The 22,223-nt window shown below is 34.5% G+C and overlaps 1 protein-coding gene across 2 annotated transcripts in view; it reads left to right on the top strand.

Moving 5' to 3' along the window:
* Positions 1–9,463, top strand: part of LOC131159832 (L-type lectin-domain containing receptor kinase S.4-like) — a 57,530-nt gene extending 48,067 nt beyond the window's left edge. For both annotated transcript variants that reach the window (XM_058115015.1, XM_058115014.1), the window contains exon 4: positions 9,104–9,463. The gene's annotated coding sequence lies outside the window, so the exon portion shown is untranslated. The remainder of the gene's footprint in view (positions 1–9,103) is intronic.
* The last annotated feature ends 12,760 nt before the right edge of the window (positions 9,464–22,223 follow it).

Raw genomic sequence — 22,223 nt, 5'->3', positions numbered from 1 at the left:
GCTCTCCATAAACACATTGAGATTCTTCTGGGAAATAAAGAATGCCAAAACCAGTCATTCCATAAAAAAATTATCTTTTCTGCTCCTGATTGCCTCCTAAGTTGTTTTTATAGAAAAATTACTGTCCGGGACAGGCTTCCAGACAAAAATATCCTGCCCACTTTTACCCACCGGCACCTGATGTAAAATTTCCCTTATTTTATCAACACCAACCAATTCCCGTACTAAATCAGAGTTCCAATTATTATTTAGCCAGAAATCCTTAATACATAGTTTCTTGTTCAAAATATCCTTAGTGCTCACAAATAACGAGCCTAATGACAGCCACCTGTCAAACCAAAAAGAAGAGTTCTCACCTCTCACCAAAATTTTAACATTATCCATAACTTCTGGAATGGTGACCATAATTGATTTCCAAAACCGAGAGTCATTTGTTCTCCCCTTCCTTATTAATAAATGATCATTTTAGCAATATTTAACTCTGAAAAAACTTGCCCACAAATTGTTAGAAGTGAGCAATCTGAAGGCAAATTTCATGAGAAGAGATTTCTGAACTTCCTTAAGATCTCTCAGGCCTAGACCCCCTTCCGAGGTAGGTTTACAAATTTTTCCCCAAGAGCACCAATGAATCTTCCTTTTATCTTTCACCTCTCCCCATAAAAAATTAGAAAGAAGAGAGTTAATGCGAGAATATGTGACTTGTGAAACCTTAATAACAGACATCAAATGACCAGGCATGCTAGACAACATATGTCTTAATAAAATCAATCTTCCACCTTGTGAGAGCAACTTAGATTTTCACCCTATAATTTTATTTCTAATCTTCTCCACAAGAGGTTCTAATGTCCTAGAAGACAATTTTCTAGACACCAAAGGTGCACCCAAATATGTAACAGGGAATTTACCTTCCATGAAACCCATGATTCTCAATAAACCACGCTTCCGAGCGGAAATGATGTATTTTGAAAGGAATACTGCTGACTTAGTCTTACTGATTTTTTGACCTGACCACTTCTCATACCTTTCTAGAGCGTAAACTAAATTTCTAATAGACGTCTTCCCACCATTCGCAAAAATAAGAATATCATCCGCATATAATAAATGCGAAACCAATGGGGTCCCAATCGGATGATTAAATTTACCGATCCGACCAGTCTCATAGTTTTTCCTAAGCAACCCAGTCAAAACCTTCTCCATTATGATGAATAAATAAGGAGATAGTTGATCCCCTTGCTACAAGCCTCTCGTAGATTGAAAAAACCCTTTAAAGGTTCCGTTCATCAAAACAAAAAACCATGGAGACTTTATACAATTTTTTATGAGCTTGCAAAACCTCTCAGAGAAACCAAAAGCCTTAAGAATCTCTATAAGAAAATTCCAATTCACTCTGTCATAAGCCTTAGCCATATCGAGTTTTATCATCACATTGCCCCCAGCTATTTTTTTGTGCAAAGACTGAACCATTTCTTGAGCCAGTGTAATATTTTCAAAAATACTTCGCCCAGGAATAAAAGCGCTTTGTTCATGTGAGACCAACTTATCAACAATCTCGGTTAGTCTAAAAACAATAATCTTGAAAAAAATTTTAAAAGCCACAAAGCATAAACTAATAGGCCGAAATTTATCAAAACTAGAAGGATTATCCATCTTCGGAATTAAAACCATAAATGAAAGAGGAAAAAAACTTGGAAAGAGTAGTGCCTTGAAAAAAATCCATTGCCGCATCCAAGAGATCTTTTTTTACAATGTACCAGTAAAATTTATAAAATGCAGATCCAAATCCATCGGGTCCCGGACTGCTTTCTTTGAGAATAAAGAACACCGCTCTTTTAACTTCTTCTGTCGGGTCGGCGCAAAGTAAATTATTATCAACATCTCAAATTTGCCTTTGAATTAACTAAAAAAGATCGCATCATTCAACCGTTGAAGACTCTGAAAGAAAATTATGGAAAAAAAAAAAGTTACCTCATTATAAATTGCTTCCGCACCCTCCAATATCCTCCCATCGTTCAGAACCATACGGTTTATTCGATTCTTATTCCGCTTTTGATTGATAACTGAATGAAAGAATTTAAAGTTTTGATCCCCCTCAGTCAACTATTTTTTTTCGCAATTTGTCCTAAGCGAGATGCTTCTCTTTTCTTCCACACCTGAATCTCCACCTTAGTAGTCAAGTATTAAGCTTTGACATCCTTAGAAAAATCTGTTTGTAGTTGATTTTCTAGATATTCCATCATTTCCTCAAAAGCTTTTAAATTTTATTCCACTCTCCTAAAGACATTTTTATTCCATGCACGTAATGCAAATTTAGTTCTCTTAAGACGAATAGCAAGTTTCAGAAGACTCGAGGCTGAGTCATTCCTGATCCAGACATCTTTAACGTACGACAAAAATATATCATGCGAGCTCCACATATTCAAGAATTGAAATAGGGTAGGGCCATACCGGGAGAAAGATGTATTTGTATACCACCACCATAGGGCTATGATCTGATGATTTCCGACTCAGATATTTGAATTGAGCAAAAACATATAGGTTGGAAAACCATTATTAATACGAACACGATCAAGCTTAGCCCAACTACGAGCCACCCCTTCATGGCTATTGCACCACGACATTCGTGAGCCTGTATTTGATGAATCAAAGAAATCACAATGATGTAAGCAGTCATTAAACTCCATCATAGGTAACAGTGGTCTTGGATTTCCACCAATTTTTTCAGTATCCGTTTGAATCATATTAAAATCACCCATGGCCAATCAAGGAAAATCTGATTAGCACTCCTCTAGTTGCCGCCATAACTCTGTTATTTCAATATAAGAACATTTGGCATAGAGAAAACTCACCAAAATTCTTTGTCCATCCTTAAAAAAACCACCTAGAAATCTTCTGAGTCGTGATTGAAATCACCTCAAAGGCATTTATATCCTTCCAAAATAGCCACAATTTACCGCCTTGATTTTCATTAGATATAAAATGGTGGTAATTCAAAAAATTACCCAGCATTACCATCCGCTCCTCAGTTGCGAACGGTTCTGAAATAGCACACAACCCAACATTAAACTTTTTAATTAGCTTCTTTAACCTGCCTCTAGACCTACCCAACCCCCTAATATTCCAGAAAAGAATTGTATCCGTCATAAATTTAATTTTTGCGGTCGGGAGAGAACCCTTTAAGATTTCCTCACTAAATTTTTTACGGAAATCCATCCCTGCCCTGTATCAGACTCATACATTTTTTTTTTTTGCCCTTTAAAACTGATATTTCACCTTCTTCCCTCTCAAGTGAATAACCCCGAGCCAATTGCTCCTGTTGCAAACCTTGGTCCCGACCTTTAGTCAGTTTAGAACTATCAACGTGATCCACTTCCTCTTGAGATAGAGTTTCATCATTTGAAACTCGAGAATTATCACCACATCTGACTCCTTCACACTCCCCTTCATTCCTTTCTATTAAATCTTCATTCCCATTATTTTCTAATGCTTTCTGCGGTATATCAGAGTTTTACCTTGCATGATCTCCTTTTTCTCGAACTACATGAGTTTCCGCTATTTCAGGGCTTCTATCATTAATCTGCTTCATCATATGCACATTATTGGGTCCTGCTTCTTGCACCACCTTCTTTGCCCCTTTATCCATGTCGGCATTGGTTTTTATTACACCGTCACCAGTCTTTGGTTTCCATATCTTTTTTTCTTTATATTTTTCCTCCTCCCTTTGCTTCTCTCCCACCCTGCAAACAATCGAGGTTTGCCTGCAACATTTAGAGCAGAAAAAATCCATCTTTTCATATTTGGCCTCTTGCCAAATACATTGTTTCGAAGATAAAACAAGAGGAAATTTCTTTATCGGCTCCATTGTTAGGTCAACTTTCATGCAAATACGTGCCCCTGATGCTCTTGTATGATTGATTGTTGCATTATTAGTTCCAATATAACAACTAAAACGAGTCGCTATTATTTGGAGAAAATCTGTTCGGTAAAGATACACTGGTAAACCCGGTAAGAAAATCCATTTATGAGCCAATGGGGATTCTTTTTTGGTATCAAAATCTTTCGTCCACTAGAACATTCGAAAAGAATTGCCTTCCATAGTTCTACCTTCCCTTGCCCAACCATGCAGAAAGTCACGTTCGTTTAAATCTAGAAGGATCTCAGCTTCCCTATCTTTCCACTTGCGGAAATCAGGATGGTTCCACCTAGGGTATTGAAGCGGGTCCCTGCTGCTCAAGGCATCCATAGTCTGCTTCGCAGAGGATTCATTCTCATCTGGCTTAGATGGCTCGATGGCGATGCAGAGCCATTGACACGGCGGCACGAAGAGACTGGTTTCCAATCCGTGGTGCGGCTATCGGAGACGGAGAAGGAGCGGTACGCCTCGGGTTTGCATGGCGAGCTGGTGGCTTCCGGAGCAAGAAGAATGGAAGTATGGAACACAAACGCAGCGACTAGTTGGGGTTTCGGTCTGAGAACGAAGTGAGCTGTGAGAGAATCCCCCTTTTACTACATTATCTTAATTCCTCTATCCCAAAACTAACTTGCGTATCAAAGAATGTCTAGAGGCCACGAGTAGTTATCCCAAAATTTTCATTTTTCTTTTAGGTTGCAAGTTATATTTATGATGACGTGGAGATCAGCGTTTTATTTTTTTCGCTAATAGATTTAAATGCAAAAGGTTGTGTTTAGGAGGATTAATTTTAAACATTGGATTTGAATGTATGATTTAGATTAAAATGAAATACATAATTATATTATATTTTATTTAAATTTATATAAATTTAAATTCACATAAATTCAAATTTAATATTTGGATTCTTTACTTTTATTGATAGCGCAATGAGATTTTCGTCCAAAATTCATGAGCATAAATAGATCTAACCAATTGATGTATTCTTCTCACATTTTTTTCCCTATATTTTTCATTATACCATGAGCATGCACAATCGAACTGCTACAATTTTGTATTTTCAATGATTTCAACGTCAATCTGTTTGGCCCAAGCAAATTTTAAAATAATGGGTTTGTGGATACTCAATGATTTCGACCATTCACAAACACGTAAATAATATATAGAAACTATGGCCTATGGGCCAAAAGGTAAAAGGTTGCAATGAATGCACCTCATAAATTCAAAACTGAGAAGCATACCAAGAAAATAATTAAAAATCTATTTTAGGATTTTGGAGTGATCAGAAATACAATTGAATTTTAGATTTTGACATTAAATTTGCATAAATTTAATTAAATTTTAATATAATTTTATACATCATTTTATTCAAATTCAATACAATTTTAAATTCGAAACTGTTCCAAACATAAGGTTATTGAGTGACTTCATTTCAAAATTTTAAGGTACGATATTTCTATTAAAAATTATGAAAATAAAAATTAAGAATAAAAAATATTTATAAAATTAATATAAACTAAAGTCTTGATTGAATAAATTCTCATTTTTATAAAATTAAATAATAATTTAAAATATAATTTAAATAAAAAATACGAATAAGAATATCATGAAAATTTTATTTAATTTTTATTTGAGAAAAATTATGAATATTTTTATTTTAATTAATTTTTTTAATTTTTAATTTTATTAGAAATAATGTATAAAATGAATGATTGAGTTCACCAAAGTTAATTTTTGTATATTAGAGTACTCTACTAACAGACTATCATAACAACTAAAAATCGCAAAAATTGGTTTTCAACTTCTTTTAAAAACCAGCTAAAAATTAACAATAAAAAAAGAAAATTGACAAAGTAAATAAATATATGCGCTCATAATAAACTTCTTCACATCACATAAATGAAAGCAGAAAATAGAAAATGAAAGTTAAATGATACTAAATAGGCCCTCACGGCTCGATTGTTTCAACAGAATAGTTATTCCTTGAAATAAAATGAAATATAGTTTAAACTTTAGGAATCAAGAGGTAATTATTCCTCGTATATTTTTGAATATTTCATTCAACGTGTAATGAGAAAAGAATAGACATTCTTATGACGAAATTTGGAAACTGTTATTCCTTATCTATTCATAATTATAGACTTATAAAATGTTTCATATTGTTATTTGCTTCAAAATAATAATTTAATTTCTCATATAACTAATTGTGACAAATCAACTAAAACTAATATGTTCCTAAAAATAGACCTTCTGCTAACCTATTTAACCTTAGTTTTATCTTTTACGTTGTATACTTCCCTTAAGACACTTGTTTGGGATCGCATTAAAAACTATGATCAGAAGTACTCAAAATAAGTATATGTATCAAAAAAGAAAACCCAAAAAAGGGTTTCATTTGTTTTTGTTTATTTTTTGGTTCAAGACTTAAACTGGGTCTGAACTATATGGGAGGGAGTAGCCTTATCCTTCCCAAGAATTCAAACTTTAGACTTTCATTACAACATGAATGTTTCATGGTTAGTAGTGATAGAGATTGAAGCATTATGATATCAATGAAATACAGCAGAGATAATGCTGCGCTGCCTGTAGTTTACACACCTGAAGAGATGGGTATGTCAAGAAGTTATCTCTTCCCCACAAGCATGTTGACTAAAGCTAGCTTTTTATATCTTACATAGTGCAAACGCCCCTGTCAATCTTATTCCTTTCAAGTCTTTGTATTGTATCATCCTAGCTGCGCGGGCAAGCAACTAGCTTGTTTGAAAATTAATCCAGTTGCTTTTCCTTTTTTCCTTTCATATGGTCAAAGTAGATAAAGAGTGCATATGGCCAGTTTTATTTTTAGGAAAATGATGTTGCACGAGGCGTGGCTAGATGGTATAGAAAATTATTCTTAGAGATTAGTCAAATGATGGCAAGGGACTACCCTACGAAATCGATAGCACATTGTTTATTTTATGGAATGAAATAGAATTATAAAACTAAATGTATACTATCAAGATTATGTTAAATGAAATAAAATAAAGTGTCAAATTGATTTGATTCCATTTTTACATACCAATGTATAACTAACTCATGACTCTTGAAAGTAGATGTTTTGATAGACAAGTAACAAGGGTCTCTATGGTGCACTAAAAGGTAAAAAAAAGAGTAGTTTGTGCTCACATGTTATTACAAGTTGTGAGTAGGATAAATCTCTAATCGAATTAGAATAAATGTTAAATAATCATTTCACCTAAAAATTAGAAAAATCAAGTTGTCAGCAAACTCTGTGTGTGTGTGTGCGCGCGCGCAAGAGTGCGCGTGTGAGTCAAGTTTTAATTCTCCCCCACAAATATAGCCTAATTGCATGAGAAAAGATATATAAATAGCTAAAAAAGAAAAAAAAAAAATTATGGGATAAGTGTTGGGTATGTCCCACATGAATGACATGGGTCCCACATAAAGGATGTGTGTCCCATATGATAAGGGTAATGGAAGGTCATAATATGGATTAACTAAAAAGAGATTAGCTTACTTTGAAAATGCATGAGTGAGATTAAAGGCTAGAAGTTAAAGAGTTTCCTATATAGCTACTGTTGTGGGGAGTATGTAGTAACCCAAACCAAGAAAATATAATAAATAAATAAAAGGAAAGAGAAAGGGAAAGAAAAGAGGGAAGTCGGTTTGAAACAGAACCAAACCAATCGTTGGCGGTTTCAAGGAGCCTAGAAAAACCGTCAACAGTTTTCCTGCAGGGCAAACTACCGAAAGCATTGCACGGGCATTCAGGATTGGTAAGTGGCCAAACTGTCGATGGTTTTCTTACGAGTTAAGTTACTTAAGGGCTAAGTAACATATATTTTTTTCATAACTCTCATTTGCTCTTTCTCTCTCTGACTTAGGGTTTTGGAAGACTATCTCTCTCTCTCTCTCTCTCTCTCTCTCTCTCTCTCTCTCTCTTTCGAGCTTCCCGGATCACTTACGAGTGCTCCTCGATCCTCTCTCCCTCCTCCCGGCATGAAGGTCATCGATCTTCGGTGGATTCGAGCGGTTAGGTTTCGTGATTTTGAAAGTTTTAGGCAGTTTCTTCAGAAACACGTAAGGGGATTAGATTATGTCAGTTATTTTTGGAATATGAACTGTTTAAACTGCAGTATATGTTTACAGAAACAATATTTATGATCTTGTGAATGAATCAGATAAATGAAAATGGTTGTTTTGACTTTTATACGTTTTTGGGGAAAACTAACATGAATGGGTTGAACATATTCTATTTTTAGTAAAATGTATAGTTTGAGTTAAATTAAACTCTGGAAATGCTCATACCCTATGTTTAGTAACTTATATGTTTCCCAGATAGTTATGTATATTTATGATTTACCAGATAAAAATTTGTGTGGCATGAGAACAATTTAAAATAGTATAAATGAACAGAATGGTTAGACAGTTATGTCATGACAAATATGATATGACAGTTTAATTTCATTTCCTGATATGATAGACTTTGCTTGAATGATTGGAAATTGTGAAAATATTGGTATTGTTAAAGTAAGTGTGAAAAAGGTCTCGAGGGATGGCGATACATAACGCCCCAATGATGATTATTGAAACAGGTCTTGGGGGACGACAATACGTAACGCCTAGATGATGATTATTGAATAAGGTCTCGAGGGACGGCGATACAGAATGCCCCGATGACGATTATTGAATAAGGTCTTAGGGGACGGTGATGCGTAATGCCTTAATGATGGTTATTGAGAAAGGTAAAGGGGGACGACGATACGTAATGCCCTGATTCTCGTGATTTAACTCGAGGGCTTGATGATGTGAGGGACGGCGAGACGTAACGTCTCTCAGTGAGTGCTCGACGAGTATGGCTAGATTAAAGAATAGTGAGATGTAACGCCTCAATCTCAGCGAATCTAAACCGTGAATGGATTATATAGAGTGTAGATTTATTAAACTGTACCGTACTATCTATGATAGGCTGTTGAATATGTATACATGTTAGTAAGTGTATTATGAATTGCAATGATATGTGTGTCATGAATTATATAGTCACAATTCAATTATATGGAAATCATATTTAGTAAGGATAACAAAAGAAACATTTATAGATAAATGTTGCAGTAAAATTTATCTATCACACACTGACAATAGTTTATTCCGCCTTATTGAGAAGTGTCTCACCCCATTATCCATCTCACTTTTCAGGTCCTACAAGGAACCAGACCTACCTAGCTTGCTGCAGGGTTAGGATTAGATTTTTGGGAGTGGTAGACAGAGCTGGTGAGCCACCAGGTATTATGCTTGTTATTTTTGGGTTGTAAAATATTGACAGGTAGTTTTTTATTTGTATTTGGGGATAGTTAGAACTCTGGTAATGTGATTGAGGTGTTTTTCTTCCACTGTATGGTTTTATTTTCGGTTTTAACAAAACAGTCCAGTTTTTCCTTGTTAGGGGGGGGGGGGGTGGTGGTGGTATTATGGTATCAGATAATTTTATTTATTTTATTTCACAAATAAAACCCCGGGCCCACGTGGCAGGTCGGGTCGTTACAGAGTAGCTGAAAAGTAAGTGTCTATTTTCTGAAAGGTAACGGAATGGATAAAAGGCATATAGGAATTGTCCTCTCTCTACCTTAACTCTCTATTCATCAACCCTACTCCCATAAATCTGGTGAAGTAAAGAAAGAGATAGAGGTTAAGCAAGAGAAACGTTTTCTACAGTTTCTACAAGTGTTCTTCTCATTTAACATATATCATAGCTGATTCCAGCATGTTCATATATTATGGTTTTCTTTATTTTTCCGCATGAAGGTATTATATATATATATATATGTGAAGATCATGATAATTAAAGATCCTGTTCAAGCAGAATAATGGTATAAATTCTTACATGTGGTATCAGAGCATGTTGAAATTATCGTGATCTTCCTTTTATGATAAAGATCGTTTCCATAACCCCTTATGATCTCGTTATTCTTTCGTATGAAAGTTTGTGTTCATGATATTTTTCTAGAATCGAAAGGAAAATTCATATGATATATGATTCCTGAAAATTTATGTGATATTTGATGGATTTATTGAGTTTTGTTGGTCTAAAAAAAATTATAGTTTTGAACTGTGAACTTGCTAGTCGAACAAAACCATCGACGGTTTGTCTGAAACAGCTCGAAGTTGTCGACGATTTTCGCTTGGACAGTGATACTAAAGTGGGCTGTTAAATGAAATGCATACAAACCATTTTATTTCTTGATTAAGAATAGAACACACACATATTTAATAATAGTAAATTTATAATGATGGCATGTTCTGGATTCATTTGCATTCGAAGAACAATTATGTTTATGCATGCATGAGCTGTCAAATTTTACATAAAGGTAAGCAAGTAAAATTCTTATAGTGGGGATTTGATTATCTGTTGTGAACTTGGACAATTTTTGTTGAGTAAGGTATCAATCAATGTTTATTTTATGGTTAGCATGTTTTCACCAAAGTGATATTGCTAAGAAAAGTTATAAACATTGAATTGAAATATGATTTTGCAAAAAATTATTATAAAATGGTTATTTGATTATTATGGTTTACCCAAAGGTGCACCAACCTTCAAGTAATCATTGAATTAGTCAAGATAATTGAAATAATGGTAGTGAGATTGGGATGGATACCCAAAGGTGACAGATTAATTGAACTTTAAAAGGTTGTTAGTTATGCTTGGGTGGTTGAAAATCACTAGAAAATGTAAATGTTAGTATATTGCATAAGTTAATCCAAAGATTGAACACAATTTACTAATGGTGATGTTTTACTCAAAGCATTAATATTGTGTGACCATTTTATCGTTGTGTCTGTTCCTGTTTCACTTCATTTGCTAGTTTCTTCTGTTTCGATCTTTAATAGGACAAATTTCTTTGACTAGAATGAACAGATTCAATTTCACCTTGGTGTTTTGGATCTGGACTTAGCTTTGCGAATAGGTAAGCTGACTGCTATTACTGAATCAAGCAGTTCAGAGTAGTGAGCTTTGTGTGGTGTATGTGCGCGCGCGCGCGTGTGAGTCAAGTTTTAATTCTCCCCCACAAATATAGCCTAATTGCATGAGAAAAGATATATAAATAGCTAAAAAGGAAAAAAAAAAAAATTATGGGATAAGTGTTGGATATGTCCCACATGAATGACATGGGTCCCACATAAAGGATATGTGTCCCATATGATAAGGGTAATGGAAGGTCATAATATGGATTAACTAAAAAGAGATTAGCTTACTTTCAAAATGCATGAGTGAGATTAAAGGTTAGAAGTTAAAGAGTTTCCTATATAGCTACTGTTGTGGGGAGTATGTAGTAACCCAAACTAAGAAAATATAATAAATAAATAAAAGGAAAGAGAAAGGAAAAGAAAAGAGGGAAGTCGGTTTGAAATAGAACCAAACCGTTGACGGTTTCAGGGAGCCCAGAAAAATCGTCAACGGTTTTCATACCGGGCAAACTACTGAAAGCATTGCACGTGTTATAGCTTATACTTCTCGTCAACTCAAAGAGTACAAGAAGAATTACCCTACGCATGATTTAGAACTAGCAGCTAATGTATTTGCACTAAAGATCTGGCGGCACTACCTATACAGTGAAAGGTGCTAGATCTATACGAATCACAAGAGCCTCAAATACTTCTTCACCCAAAAGGAGTTGAACATGAGGCAACGCAGATGACTAGAACTGATTAAGGACTACGACTGCACCATTAGTTACCACCCAGGAAAAGCTAATGTGGTAGCTGATGCTTTGAGTCGAAAGTTAGTGCACACATTGGTCTCAGCAGTTGTCATGCAGCCTTAGATCATGATGGATCTAAAAAGGCTGGGAGTGGAGTTAGTGGACAAGGATCCATAGGCGTTCATTGCCAGTTTAGTTGTTTAGCCAGCCTTGCAAGAAAGAATCAGATCTACTTAGAAGGAAGACGCAGAGCTGATAAAGGTTATGGAAGGGGTTTAAGAGGGTTTGAAGCTGGATTTCAGTATCTCAGATGATGGGATATTGAGATTTTACAGTAGGGTTTGCGTACCAAATGATGTTGAGATTAAGCGAGTCATTCTAAAGGAGGCACATCATTCGCTCTACATCATACATCCAGGAAGTACGAAGATGTAGAGGGATCTGAGGGAATCTTTCTGGTGGTCTAACATGAAAAAAGAGATTGTCCATTTAGTAGAGCAGTTCCTAATATGTCAGCAGGTTAAGGCCGAGCACCAGAGGCCAACAGAACCCCTTTAACCACTTGACATTCCCAAGTGGAAGTGAGAGCATATCTTGATGGATTTTGTATTAGGTTTACCTATGGTGGTGCATGGATAGATTGCTATATGGGTTGTAGTAGATCGGCTGATGAAGACTGTGCATTTTATTCCCATTAGAGTCAGCTATTATTTGAATAGGCTGGCAGAGCTATATGTGTCGGAGATAGTACGACTCCACGGCATCCCAGTTTCTATCATTTCATATCGACACCCACGTTTTACCTCTCATTTCTGGAAGAGTTTGCAGGATGCCTTGGGATCGCAACTCACATTCAATACATCATTTCACCTGCAGATGGATGGAAAATACAAGAGGACTATTCAGACTTTAGAGGATATGCTACGGGCCTATGTACTAGATTTTGGGGACATCTTGATACGGCACCTACTGTTCGTGGAGTTTGCATATAATAACCGCTACCAGGCCAATATAGAGATGGCGCCATATGAGGCATTGTATGGTCGCTGGTTTCGATCTCCGTTGTACGGGGACGAAGTTGGCAAACGACATATTTTAGGACCAGAACTGATTCAGCAAGCCTCTTCAAAGGTTGATCTTATTAAGGAGAGGATCAGGGTAGCACAAAGTCGGTAGAAGAGTTATGCAAATACTTGTTGACGAGTGCTAGAGTTCGAAATTGGAGATATGGTATTCTTGAGGATTGCTCTGATGAAAGGAGTGATGAAGTTTGGAAAGAAAGGAAAGTTGAGTCCTCCGTACATTGGGCTGTTTGAGATCCTAGAAAGGATTGGTCCAGTGGCTTATCGAGTGGCGTTACCTCCAACATTGTCTAGAGTTCATAATGTTTTCCATGTATCAGTGCTGAGGAAGTATGTAGTAGATCCTACACACATGATTAGCTATGAACCCTTAGAGTTAGGGGATGTTTTGACTTACAAGGGGGTACCATTCCAAATTCTGGATTAGAATGTATGGAAGTTGCGTACGAAGGAAATATCGTTAGTGAGGGTATTGTGGTGTAATCATGTGATTGAGGAGGTTTTGTGGGAACTAGAAACATAAATACACCAGAAGTACCCACAACTTTTTAGTGATGATCAGGGTTAGACAGACCGGTACGATTGATTAGGTAAGAGTTAGTTATATGCATGTCAGGTAAGATAAGTATGTTTAGTTGTCAATTGTGTATGAGTTTATGTATGGATGGTCTCTGGGAGTTTTATGTATGGTATTGTTAACTCCCTAGACATTATGTTGTAACCATGGTATTCATCCGCTATAAGTGAGGCAGGTAATAAATTTTGGGATGGGGCTGCTATGTGGGTAGCTGCCGACTCTTCTTGGGGTTAGAACAGTATCAGATACAATGATGGGTTAGAAAACGGTTAGCAAATTTCGAGGACGAAATTCTTGTGAGGGGAGATCGTTAGAACCCGGACTTGGAAAATAAAATAAAATAATAAATAAATAAATATAATAATAAATATCTTGAAGGAGATATTTTTAGATATTTATATAATAAATATCTTGGAGGAGATATTTTTAGATATTTATATATAAATATCTTGGAGGAGATATTTTAGTTATTTAAGAGTTAAGTTATGTATTTTTTTTGTATATAACTCTCTCTCTCTCTCTCTCTCTCTCTCTCTTTGATCTTTCGCCGATCGTTGCCTGGCTCAATGATCGGAAGTTATCACGAGGATCAAGGAGTGAATATCTACAAGTCTAGCGGAGCAGATTCTCGAACTCAGGAAAAAGCTAGGGTTCAGTTTTTGAGCGTCTCGAGTTGTTTTTCAGGAAATAAGTAAGGGGATTTGTTTACATTAGTTATTTTATAAAACTAAACCACTAGAACTGTAGCTTATGTTTATATGTACGTTATGACTGTTCATTTGGAAAATTCTTCTGAGTAAAATGGTCATTTTTACGATTTTGGTAAAAAATGGGAATTTGGCATATGATCTCCAAACTTCTCAAAACTACTTTATTTGCATTAAACTTAAAGTAAGAGATGCTTGAAACCCTTGTTTGCAGTTTAAATGATATTTTACGAATCATTTTACTATGTATTGTATACTTAACTAAATGAGTGTGACATATGTTATGAAATAGGAATGTACTGAATGAAAAGCAAGTTTATGAAATATGGGAACCAGAGTTCCAAATGATTATCAGGAAATATAGAGAAGAGATGTCGGTTAGATACCGAATGCTATGTATGCAAGGGTTAAACCAAGAGTGTGTGTGCCGATTTATACCACATAATGAATGTGTGAAAGAATGTATGCATGAGTTTGTGAAAAATACTGGAATTGCTTAGATGATTTATGGAATGAAACAGATTAATATGCTTTTATTATAAATTGTATATATGATGTTGGAATGGCCTTAGAAAGCTTGTTACTAATAAAGCTTTAGATAAGCTTATTATAAGAGAGCCTTAAAAAGCTCGTTATTATTAGTAAGCACAGTACCGTTTCTAGAATATGAGGTACAGTGCAACCACGTGACAGTTTCTTTTGTGTTGGTATCGAGATAGTCAATTGGTACGAAGGGCCACTGGTCGACTTAAAGGCCAGGGTGGTGATGACCAAATCAGATTGGAGAGAACATGATGCTTGATAATGCCTACACGAACAGGGCTAGATCGGAGATTTATTATTGCACAACCTTTGCCATGGGGGCAGTAGATGGCTTAGTTATGATGTTTCAAAGTTGGGATGAGTTCTATATACATATACATTATTTAAAAACTAAAATGGGCAAAGTCACAGGGTTGAGTACCTAGCGGAGGGATTGTACAGTGTATGAGCCTATACCCTGCCCTAACCTCGGGAATTCTCGCTTGTAATGATGCTGAATTATCTATTGCAGGAATTATATGTATGTATATATATATATCTCCTATACTATAGGATTGAGAATGTTTTAAATGTTTAACTGCTTCTACGGAAATAAACTCATGTTGTCACACATTGATGTGATATGATCTACCTTACTAAGAAGTGTCTCACCCCAATATACAACCTTTATTTCAGGTCCTACAGGAAACCAGTCCTAGATTTCTAGAGGGACTTTGGAGCGTAGTGTTGTTTTAGTTTATGTAAGTTTTGTATATGTACTGGATTTTTGGCCAGGATGTCTTTTGGGGATTGTAATAGCAAATTATGTTTTAGTACGTATGAATGTATGTAAGAAACAGTTAGATACTCTGGTCGTCTATCAAAAGATGTATGAACTTTTATGTTTTCCATTGTGCATGATAATACAGATCAGTATAATACAACTGTATGTCGCTTATTAGGGCGGGTAGTTTGTGTTCGTTATCAAAGATATGCATGTTATGTATGTTAGTAGCACTCCGGAGCCACCTAGAGGGCTAGGGCATTACATTGAAGCTCAAGAACAATATCACCAGAATACTTCTCTAGATGGAAATCAATATTTCAGACCATATAGCTCATATAAGAGTGATCAGTGCTTTAGAAAAACTAAGCAATTCAGAATGATTGATTGAACAAGAGAGAGCTTTTTGAGAGAATAAGTGAGCTTTTAGCTTAAGTGTAGATTTTTCAACTGCTTGGTGTATGTTTAATTCATGAAAACATGTATTTATAGGTTCATAAAGCTTAAATCATGTTGCCCAAGTTTACTTAGAGTATTTCCCAAGTTTTTACAAAATTTGGGGCGCAAGAAACTTAATTTTAAATTTTAAAACTTTAAAAAAAATATAGTCATTAATAGTGTTCAGGCGCCAAAAGTCTCAGGGTCAGTCGCCTGAAATTCTTTAAAACTGAAATTTTTGAATTGAAAATAAGGTCAGGCGCCTGAGGTGACAAGAGTTAGTCGCCTGAGGCTATACTGCCTCTTTATAAATTCATGAGGAAAATCTTCAGGCACCTGAACTTATTCTTCAGTCGCCTGAGGTAATTCTTCAGGTGCCCGAGCTTACACTTCAATTGCCTGCATGGGCAAATTTTTTATTTTCAGGTTATTTTAAAAAAACACTTGGCTTTCTTACTTTGTTACTTTATAAAAACATTTTCCAGGGTTTTAAAACAAGGTCTCCAAGTCCAAGACAAACCCTAAAGAGCTTCAAACCATTTCACATGATATTTGAATATGAAGTACTTACAAAAATTCATCATAAAGTCTTAAACACTCTAAGCTTTGAAGTCTTCATATGAATAACGCTTTGAATCCTATTAGACTTTAAGCTTGAGTCAACTTTAGGTTTCCACATGGTTTGATCATTTTGAGTCCACTTGAGCTTCCTTTGGATTACTTTGAAGATGAGTATGACTTTGTGCTCCTTGGTGATTTTGAACTTGCATTTCTTTTGATATTTTGATTTTTGTCAATTAAGTATTCCGGAAATATCATCACTTAACAACACATGTTAAATCAACCTTCATTTGTTATCATCAAAACGAGATTCGAAAGCCATGTTAGGCCAACAAGTTCTCCCTTTTTGATGATGATAAAAAAAGAGCAAAGATGAGAGATCGTTGAAAAAGACTCCCCCTTACAATAAGCATGTCTTTTTAATAAATATGAAAAACAATGAATTCAAGTATGAGAAAGTTCAAAAATAAGTCACAATCAAAAAGTGCTCATATAAAAAAGTGCTTATATGCTTTTGTTAAGTTTTCATGTTCATTCTTACTTTTCATTCATGTTTGCTCATGTTTGCTCTCAAAATTTCTCCCCCTTTGACATCACGCAAAAAGAATTTAGGGGCATAGACATAAAGTGATTTAGCACATTAAAAGCATAGTTATACTATGACCATAGTCATTTTACAAAAAAGTCACAAGTAATAAAGGGTACAAGCCAAACTGAAAATAAAAACAAACAAAGCAACATAAGACATAACTAATACATAGAAAGTGCTTAATACAACCCAAAATGACAAACTAAATCAATTATCAGCATCATCATCTTCCTCTTCAGCTTCGTCTTCATCTCCTTCCTCTTCATCACCTTCCTCTTCATCTTCTTCTTCATCTCCTTCCTCTAATTCTTTATCATTACTTCGAGGAGCAGAACTAGTGTCCATAGGATTAACACCATGGGATAAGCTAGCCTAATATTTTTCAATACGAGTGAGGCATCGATCGAGTGAGGAACAAGTAGAGTGAAGTGAAGATACATTTTCCCAAAGGGATTGAAGTCCCTATCTCATGTCTCTGCTAAAGGTAGAGAATTCATTATGAAAAGGAATGAACCACGAAGGTGTATCAGTAGGAGGTCCTTGGTCTTGAACTGGAGGAGGAGGATGTACAACTGCTGGTGTTCTTTGAGGTCTTCCTCCTTTCAAGAACCAACTTTTATCGTGCTTTTCATAGCCCATCTACTTGAGAGTTGTGGAAGTGAAGAGATCATATCGGGTACATTTTATGAACAACTCAAAAGGTGTGGTTATATCAAGCAGAGCAAAGACACCTCAAACTGTTGAAGATTAAACAATCATTATATATGTAAGATCTTCCTAGTATACATGTAAACAATGGATACAACATAGTTTCTAAAAAAAAATTTTTCAAAAATAATAAAAATGATTAGTTCCTACACATAAGATTTAAATTTCATCGATTACAAGATATCACGCTAGTACTTCAATCATATAAACATTAGCGAACTAGCAACTGTGATTATTTAATTTTGTATAATTTTGATGTGGAAAGTGTGTAGATTGATGGGCAAGCATGGTTGTGTTAGAATTCGTGTGCTCATGGATAAATATGATTAATTAGATAGATTTTAGTTGGCCTTCCAATGGAAAACAAAAGTTAACAAAATAAATAAAATCAAATTATGGATAGTCAATTTCTTGTAATCAAAAGCTAACTTTTGAAATAATGGGTACTCAATGATTTTAACCATTCACACACACATATATGACCATATTAAATTTCTACTCCATCATTTATGGGATTGAAGCATTATGATAACAATAAAATAGATGGAAAAAAAAGTTGATATTGCTATGCTGCCAGTAATTCACACTCTTGAAAATGACATATTGACAAGTTATCTCTCTTTGATTTTTGTGACCAAAGCAACTTTTGAAATAATGGGTTGGAGGATACTCAATGATTTTATCCATTCACACACACACACACACACTCAGATATATAAAGAAGACATACTTGGCGGGGCATTTGCATTATATATATATATATATATAAGCAACCATTAGTCAAATATGTATTTGCAGATCAAGAAGAGATAACTTGTTAACTTGTCCTTTGCAACCGTGTGAATTACAGGCAGCATAGCAATATCAACTTTTCTCATCTATTTTATTGTTATCATAATGCTTCAATTTCCAACAATAATGGAGTAGAAATTTAATATGTTTATGCAGTTGAAAAGGGCATGTTAACAAGTTATCTCTTCTTGATCTGCAAATGTATTCTTTGACTAATGGTAGCTTATAAATATATATATATATATATAGAATGCAAATGCCCCACCAAGTATATCTTCTTCATTTCAAGTCCTTTTTAACTCTGTCAATTTTTATCATCAGAGCAACACCCAGAAAGATGCTAGCTAGCTAGTTGAAAGAAGATAAACAGATATGGTTTGTGGCCAAATGATGTTGTACCAAGATTTTGTACTCAAGTGAAAGAATACTAATCTTAAGTATTACTCAAATAATGGTTTAGGCTTATTATATGCATATTTAAGTCATGTTTGGATCATAGAATGGAATGAAATTTAAAAAATTAAATCTAAATCATTGAAAAAAAATTATTGAATTTGATTTCCTTTAGATTCTTGCCACGGGCATAAAGCTAACTCTTATAAATTTTGAAACAAAATATTTTAGTAGAAGCCGAGAATCATGTGGTCTATTATAAGTCCAAAAATAGTAGTTTTCTCCCATATTTCAATGTGGTATGTGGGAAAAATAGATGTTTAATGTGACCATGTCGTGCAACCAACAAGCACTCAATTTCAATTTCTTCTCTAATGTGATGGTTCACATCGAATATGTATTAAGGAGATTTTAGGCTTATAAAGTTGGCTTATGCTCCATCTATGCGAGATGCCTTTTATAGGATAAAAACATGAGATAATCAAACAAAACTTCACCAGAGTTGCATCCAGCCATTAGAAATTGGACAAAAGAGCATCTCACCGTCCTACATTAAATGTGCACATGGGAGGTCTTACACTTATAAAATTGGCTCACAATCGAATTACGTGAGAGGTTCGATTTTTATAGAACAAAATATTAAAATTAATGAACCAAAGTGGCTTAAAAAAAATTATGTGGTACTCAAACACTGTATGTGGGTGAAGTCTTAATGCTGCTCCTCGAGTTCCTCTACAGTCTACATATATATATATATATATATATATATATATATATAGAGAGAGAGAGAGAGAGAGAGAGAGAGAGAGAGAGATCCATGCCCACTAGTGAAAAAAAGGGAGGAAAGCTCAATCATGTGAAGAATAGAGTGATACTTTGGTTTGCGAAATTGCGCCAATTAAAGAAGAGGATAACTACAAAAAGGTGGAGGGAACTGCCTACATTTATAGTGCGCTTGTAGGTCTCACCAATAAAGAAGTTAGTGGTAGACCCATAGCCTAAAATGGGCACACGTATATCTGGGTTTAATTTTTTTTAAAATAAATAAAATAAAAAGAAAATTTATTTCTCATTACATTTTCACTTTCTATTAAATGCTATTAAAATTGAAATTTTACTTTAATATGATCAAAAAATAAGAAATATCAAATATTAATAATCTGTAAAATCAAATTTTGGTTTACTAATTTGATACGATTTTTTATTTTCTTTCTCAGTCAACTGAGAAAGCAGGAGTTAGTCTCCTGGAAACATTAAAACACAGAGATTTTCAAATACATAAGGAGTCAGTCGACTGGGAAATCACAAGTCAGTCGCCTGGGTCCTCTCGGGTTGTTTCAAAATCTGCTATTTTGTTTGTCAGTCGCCTTGAAAGACCAACAACTGATTTTTCAACTTATTTCCAAATTTATTTCGTTCTTTTGCTTTCCTCAAAATATTTTAAGACTTTTGAAAAGAATTTTTCAGGGTTTTTCAAAACATAGTCTCTAAGTCAATAAATTTCCTAATGAGCTTCAAACTCAATCAAATCATCATTTGAATGAAGTACTTACATAAAGACTCTATTAAGACTTTAAACACATTCTATGCTCTGGAGTCTTCATGCTTGTTATTTGTTGAGTCATTTTTGTCTTTGAGCTTCAAATCTTTAAGCTTTCATCAATTCCTCTTTGGTATTCATGCTTTCATATTATTTGATCTTTCATATTCCTTTCACATGAAGTCTTGCAATGAGTTTTGCTTATACTTGAACTTGAGCTTGAAACACCTGTTTCCTGAAGTATTTTTACTCACAACAAAACATGTTAAATAACCTTTGATTTGTTATCACCAAAACAAGATTAGTAAGTCATGTTAGGCCAACAATAATGTAATTCTAAACAATGTCAGAATTATTGAGACAATGATATGATTTTTTGGACCCTAGATGGTTAATCATATTAAAGCCAAAATCTTATGAAAAGACTATTCTCTGAGAATACCATACCAAGTGAGTGTGTTACTACCCTCAATGTAGTATTGACTACTCTCTCTCTCTCTCTCTCTCCCAACTCTCTCTCTTCTTTTTCTTCTCTCTTCTCTCATCTCTCTTTCTCTCTCTCTTTGTTTAATTAGTTTCATTACTTGTTACTTTAATACAGGTTTTAATATTTAATTTAAGTTTTTTATAGCAATGAATATTTATATTTCAAACATTGTTGGGTTTATCTCTTTCTCTCTCATTCTCTCCCTATCTCTCTTGTTTGCATTTAAATTTTTGTTTAAACTATTATTGTTATTTTCAATTGTATTTTATTTAAAGTCTCTGTTGGATTTTTAATTATTTTGGTTGGGAATATTTTCATTATTAAGTTTAATTTATTCCTTTTAAAGTCTTTCTTAGAATTTGAATAACTGTTGGATTATATTTATCTTAAGTTAAGTTTATTTAAAGTCTGAGTTTTTATTGTATTCTAGTTTATTATTTAAGTTGTTAAAGAGTCAAGTTTGTTTCTTTTTGTTGAATTTGGTTTAATCTTCGTTTAAGTTCTTGATTGTGTTAAAGTTTAGTTTTTTTAGTTAGTGTTTGATTGAGGTTTTTTGGGTTGCATTCTTTAGTTACATAATAAAGTTATCATTTTTCAGCATTTGTCCGAAATTTCGAATGTAGGATTTATTTTCTGTCTGAATGGTTAAACATAAGATTGTGTTCTGCATTTAATTTTGTTATTGTCTATCTTATTGTGCATGTTTCCCATTTCTTGTCGTTAATTTTGTTCGTATTAGGTTTATAGTTTAGATCTTGCGTTGTTTTAATTTCATCACAAAAATCTTAAAAATCTAAGAAACTGAATTTGAACCATGTTTAGTAAACTTTTCTTTTCTTAATTTCTTTTGGAATTACATAAAGTTTGGAATTAAAATGCATTCATTAAGAAGACGATCTGGCCCTTGGGCTAATTAATACACGACTGAACTCCTATACTTGGGATAGCCTTCGTGCTACTCATTTTTAGAGTGATTCAACGACCTTTGCTTTATCAGATAGGCATGCATGCATACTAGTCGTCGTGTAATAAAATCCTAACTGGAAAACACCACGTACCTACCACTGATTTTGCCTTTGTCATATGGTCATAAACTTCAATAGTAAAGTCATAAATTTCAATATAAATTGTAAGTTGAAGCGAGTGGGGAGGGAGCATCAAGTAAGAAAATCTAGCAAGTGGATGGAGAGGATAATTGTCAAAGTTGGACTACCAACAAAGTTATTTTTTGACCAAATCTCTCCATATATGTGGACTCAATGTCACGACGGTGGATGAAGTTATGGGAACATGGTCACTAACCTTGTGGAGTGTTTCAACACCGTGCTTAAAGGTGCATAGCCTGCCAACAACAGTCATTGTGCAATTGATATTTTATCGCGTCGCACATTATTTCAATAGCTGACTAGAGGCAGCTTATAAGGCAATTGTTGGAGAAA

The sequence above is a fragment of the Malania oleifera genome, chromosome 7, assembly GCF_029873635.1.
Source record: "Malania oleifera isolate guangnan ecotype guangnan chromosome 7, ASM2987363v1, whole genome shotgun sequence".
Taxonomy (NCBI): Eukaryota; Viridiplantae; Streptophyta; class Magnoliopsida; order Santalales; family Ximeniaceae; genus Malania; species Malania oleifera.
This window is presented reverse-complemented; position numbering and strand designations above follow the sequence as displayed.